Source organism: Tenrec ecaudatus, chromosome 12, assembly GCF_050624435.1.
Source record: "Tenrec ecaudatus isolate mTenEca1 chromosome 12, mTenEca1.hap1, whole genome shotgun sequence".
In the NCBI taxonomy this organism is placed as follows: domain Eukaryota; kingdom Metazoa; phylum Chordata; class Mammalia; order Afrosoricida; family Tenrecidae; genus Tenrec; species Tenrec ecaudatus.
Genome location: NC_134541.1, coordinates 78,128,920 through 78,134,323, shown reverse-complemented (window position 1 = coordinate 78,134,323; position 5,404 = coordinate 78,128,920). Strand labels below are relative to the sequence as shown.

General features: G+C 42.9%; 1 pseudogene; it reads right to left on the bottom strand.

Annotated features, from left to right (window-relative positions):
* Positions 1-3,155: 3,155 nt before the first annotated feature.
* LOC142422552 (vacuolar ATPase assembly protein VMA22 pseudogene) lies at positions 3,156-4,419 on the bottom strand (annotated as a pseudogene).
* Between the last annotated feature and the right edge of the window lie 985 nt (positions 4,420-5,404).

Here is a 5,404-nt window from a genome sequence, read left to right as displayed (position 1 = left end):
GAGATCATGAGGTGTTGATGGAATCCGGTATCAGGCATCAAAGACCCAGAACAAAAAAAATCATATCGATGTGAATGAGGGGGCAGCCTGAGTGCAGACCCAAAGCCCATCTGTTGATGATTGGACATCCTCTTACAGAAGGATCACAAGGAAGAGACGAGCCAGTCAGGGTGCACTGTAGCACCGATGATACATGCAACTTTCCTCTATTCTTTAATGCTTTCCTTCCACCACCCCCGCACTGCACCCCCTCTCCCCCACTATCATGACCCCAATTCTACCTTACAAATTTGGCTAGACCAGAGCATGGAAACTGATACAGATAAGAGCTCACAACACAGGGAATCCAGGACAGATAAACACCTCAGGACCAATAATGAGAGTAGTGATACCGGGGGGGTAAGGGAAAGCTGTGGGGAGAAATGGGGAACTGATCACAAGAATGGATATATAACTCCTCTCAGGGGGATGAACAACAGAAAGTGAATGAAGAGAGTCAGCGGTCGCTGTAAAACATGAAAAAAATAATTTATAAATTATCAAGGGTTCATGAGGGAGGGAGGGAGGAGGAAGGGGAAAGCATGAGCCGATACCAAGGGCTCAAATAGAAAGAATGTGTTTTGAAAGTGATCATGGCAACATATGTACAGATGTTGACACAATGGATGGATGTATTGATTGTGATAAGTTGTAAGAGCCCCCATGAAAATGATTTCAAAAACTTTTTTTCAAGTAGGTTTCACTGCAGTTCTGCCCTATCTTGTATATAATGATCCCCATGAGAAGCAGGAGGAGGGATCTTATTACTAGCAAAAACCAGGAGTAAGGCCCAATCTCTGGACCCCATATCCCTGAAGCAGTGATCCGGATGGTCCAGAAGATGGCTATATCATCAGCGGCGCAGCAGTAGAACCCAGGAACCAAAGCATGAAACCAAATAATGGGCTTCCCCACCCACAAAGCAAGTTGAGTGCATATGTATAGGACACTGCTTTTCAGAAAAGGATGTCTCTCTAGCTATTTAATTCAGGGAGCTGGTTTGCTGGCCCATGGAACTTGACCTGAACACCTTCATATTGAGGTTTACAGCGGAGTGGTATGCCCCTTTGGGTCTTTTTTAGCAGACCTGAAACTTTGTAACATGTCTTGGTAAACAACTAACCTGAGCATTTCTCACTGGCATTACTAGTCATTAACATCCTTAATAAACTCTTTAATCATGAATTTTGTCTGTGGGTTTCTGTGCAGCCATTGCAATGGATGTTCGAACCCAGAGAGATCAAGTAGAGAAGTAAAATAGAGAATGTTAGTTAAGGTAGAACAGCAACTTAGGGACATAATCTTGTCTGGGAAGGTGATCAGTGCCACTTCCAGGAAAAAAAAGTATGCGTTTCAAAATCTGAGAGTTGGTGGTTTGGTTTGCATTTATTAGAGAACTACCATGAAACAAAGATTAATCAGTAAGGGAGTCAATGTGACTTAAAATAAAGTGTGTACCCCTTCCAACACCAAGTATTGGACCATCCACATGCTCTAGCCCCACTAGCCCAGGCTTCCCAACCTGGTTATACCCCATGGAACCTGACCTAGGTGCCGTACCTTCTCTATCCTACCCCCTGAAAGCCAACCCTTTGCCTCTAAGAGGTCCCTGCTCCTCTAAGCTGGTCTCCTCCTCTAGTGGACTTCCAAAACACCAGAATTGGAGAGGTTTCCTTGGACCTTGCAGAACCTCACCAACCAACCCAGTAAGAAGAGCAGAATTCAGGAGGAAAAGAATAGGAAGGTGTGTGGGTAGAGAAGCAGGCAAGGGAACGAGCATCATATGTGGTATTTATGCATCTGAAATACATCCCCATCTCTGATACCTTATCCTCAAGAGCAACTCAGTTTCCTTCTTGTAAATTCCTGAAGCTACAAGGCTGTGTTCTGGAAAACTCTGATTTCCTTATTTCCTCTAGCAGAACACCTAAAATTGGAAGATAATTCCACCTTACCTCACTCATCTATGCCAAGAAATTTAGAAGAAGGGATCCAAGTGACACAACAGAGTGTTCAAATTATAAAACAATATCATTACTATTATATGCAAGCAAAATTTAACTGAAGATCATTCAACAATTGTAACAGTGCATTGACAGGGAGCTACCAGAGGTTCAGGCCATATTCATAAGAGAACATGGAACAAGGGCTATCCTTGCTGAAATTGGCTGAAAGTAGAGAATACCAGAAAGATGTTTACTTGTGCTTTATTGACTATGCAAAGGCATTTGACTGTGTGGGTCATAACAAACTATGGATAGTCTGGAGACAAATGGGATTTGAAAGCATTTATTGTGCTCATGCAGAACAGTTATATGGACCAAGAGGCAGTTGTGTGAACAGAATAAGGGAATACTGCATGAAGTAGTTAGTTTATTGTGCCAACCTGGCCCATAAACACATGTAGGGTTAATTGAAGGGCAGAGGGATAAATGGCTCGGTGAGCTTCACCTTTCAAGTTCTCGGGTTTCTTGGTCTGTGATGGTCGAACCAGGGTGCAGCTGCCTTAGCAGTTCCCTGCTTCAGCTTGCAAAGTTGACTTCCTGCAAGACATCCCCAAGGAGAAGCCGCATGAACCTACCCTAATGCAGCCCTGGGTGCTGGAGCACCCGTGTGGAGACCCCTGCCAGCGCGGAGATGCTTACATATTCACTGACTTGGCTTTCCTCCTGCAGTCGGCATCATTACATCTGTTTTGTGAGATCGAGGAGGTCTTTGTGGATTGGTGTTGGACATATGAATTAATGGGTTAATGTTGGACTTGTGGGCTTAGGCAGCACTGGGTTGGGATGTTTTCTTGGTGCGCACTTAAACTTTATATAAAACACTCTTTTTTAAACTTTCTTTTTCCCCTCCATGTTATTGGGAGCTCTTACACAACTCTTGTTACAAACCATACATCAATTGTATCTGACATATTCATACATATATTCCATAGTTCTTTTCTAGATATTTAATTCCCATTTAGCCCTTGGGATCAGCTCCTCCTTTTTCCCCTCCCTCCTCCCCCCAACCCTCGTGGCCCCCTGATAGATAGCAGATTGTTAATTCTTTTCTCTTTTTTTAACTTATGATTTTGTGTTTATTTTTTATTTTTTATTTTTAAAACTGGAGAAAAGTATTTTTATTTTATATTACATACTACAAAGTACTAATATCACCCCAAATAAATAGAACTTCTTGAAATTGCCAAAAAGATCAACAATCCAGTAGAAAACGGAATCAAAGACATGGGCAGAGTTCTCATCAAAAGAACACAAAAAGAGGAGTCGTCCAGTTTTCACTTGAACCTTCAACTGCACAGGTCTCATGCCTGGTGAGCACGTCAGATTTTTAAAACTTAAAGTTTCTTCTTAGAGTTAGCTTGAAAATATTTTTTCTTTTTTTTTTTACTTCAAGGGCTGCCCATCTACTCAGGTGACTTTTATTATCTTATCCTAATCTGTCACGTTATTTTCCTGGAGGTCGGTTTTGAGGATCCAGGTAACCTTTCTTGTCATGGCATCGTACAGTGTTTCCTCCAATACCTAAACCACAGCTAATGTATTCATGTGGCTGCTTTTCCTTCTTCACCAATATTGATAACCTTGTACTAGCCCGTGTGCGTGTCCTGGGAAAACACAGAACCTAGAAAGGATTTCAAAGTCAGGGTTTTCAGCATTACTCAATTTGCCTCTTCAAACTTTCACATCTAAGGACGCTGGAAACGTAAAGGCCAGGGGCATTTTAAAGAAGGGCAGAGAGTGATCTTAGGTGGATTAGGGGACATCTGTAAAGGAAGAAGGTGGTAGTCTGGGGCAGCCATGTCTGATTAGGGATGCAGGTTCAGGCAGCCCCAGGCTCGAGCTGTCTAAGTTTCTTTTGGAGTTCCCGGAACTGGCTCTGCCGCCAATCGATGCAGATCTGGAGGCTGGCTATGTCTCCAGCCAGCTGCAGACCTTCTTTGAAGCTGGCTTGGGCCTGTCGCAGACTGTGAGGAACTAGGATCCCAAACCAGTTCAGAGGGTCTCCAGGTGCTTCAGAGGGCTCTGGCTCTGGAGTCTTGGGAAGACCCTTGCGCCTTCGGAGAGCTGGTTCATGGGGTCCCAACTCCTCTGGGATCTGGGGGATGGCTCTGGCCACCCATAACTTCTGAAGTCCGTCCTGCGTGTCACCGGTGTGGACGCAACAGTGGGGCACCATACTGGAGGCATATTGCAGAGGTCCTACCGACTTGGCACCCATGGTGTAACGAGCCTTGGAGAGAGAGAACCAGCCCTCCTCCACTCGGGCGTTCAAGGCTGCCCGCTTCCCCTCGAGCTCCTCGAGGTCCTGGAGGAGCTGAAGGAGCAGGGCGTCCGACTCGGCGCGGAGATCTGCCTCTGCCATGGCTTACACTCCACTAACCTATTTTTTATTTTTTTATTAGGGGCACATACAACTCTTATCACAATTCATACATATATCAATTGTATAAAGCACATTTGTACATTCGTTGCTCTCATAATTCTCAAAACATCTCTTCTCCACCCAAGCCCCTGGCATCAGCTCCTCATTTTCCCCTCCCTCCAAAACTCTCTCTTATACATGAATTTCTGTGTATTTATTTCTTTAGGGTACCCAGACTAATACATATAGACTAATTCACTGAGTGATTTAAAATCAGAAAAGATGTGTATCAGCTTGTATCTTCTCACTGTACTTATTCATTCTGTGTGCAGAGCAATTCATCAGAGAAGAATGCACTATCAGAACTGGAGAAAGACTTATTAACAACCTGCGATGTGCAGATAGCACAACCCTCTTTTCTGAAAGTGAGAAGGACTTGAAGCACTTGCTTTAGTACAGATTATTGTAAAGGTAATCAAAAGACTCACAACTGAACCAATATATAGCTTCATGGTAAATAGAGAAAAATTGAAATTGTCAAGAATTTTGTTTTGCTTGGATTCATAATCAATGCTTATGAAATCAGCAATCAAAAGATAAAAATATAGATTGCATTAGGTAAATTTACTGCACAAGACCTCTGTAAAGGGTTGAAAAGCAAAGGTGTTACTTTGAGGACTAAGGTGTGCCTGATCCAAGACATGGAATTTTCGATCACCTTATATTCATATGAAAATAGGACACAAATAAAGAAAACTGAAGAAGAATCAATACATTTGAATTGTGGCTCTGGTGAAAAATCTTCAAAGTACCATGGACTGCCAAAAGAACAAATCTATCTTGGAAGAATTATTGCCAGAATATTCCTGACCTCAAGATATTCTCATTCTGACTGGTGGGTCTTCAAAATGTTTAGGGTTTCTTGGGATTAATGTCCATTCAGATCGAGTGCCCAATAATTACAGAAAAGTCTGATTATTGCCTTTGTCCCCAAAAA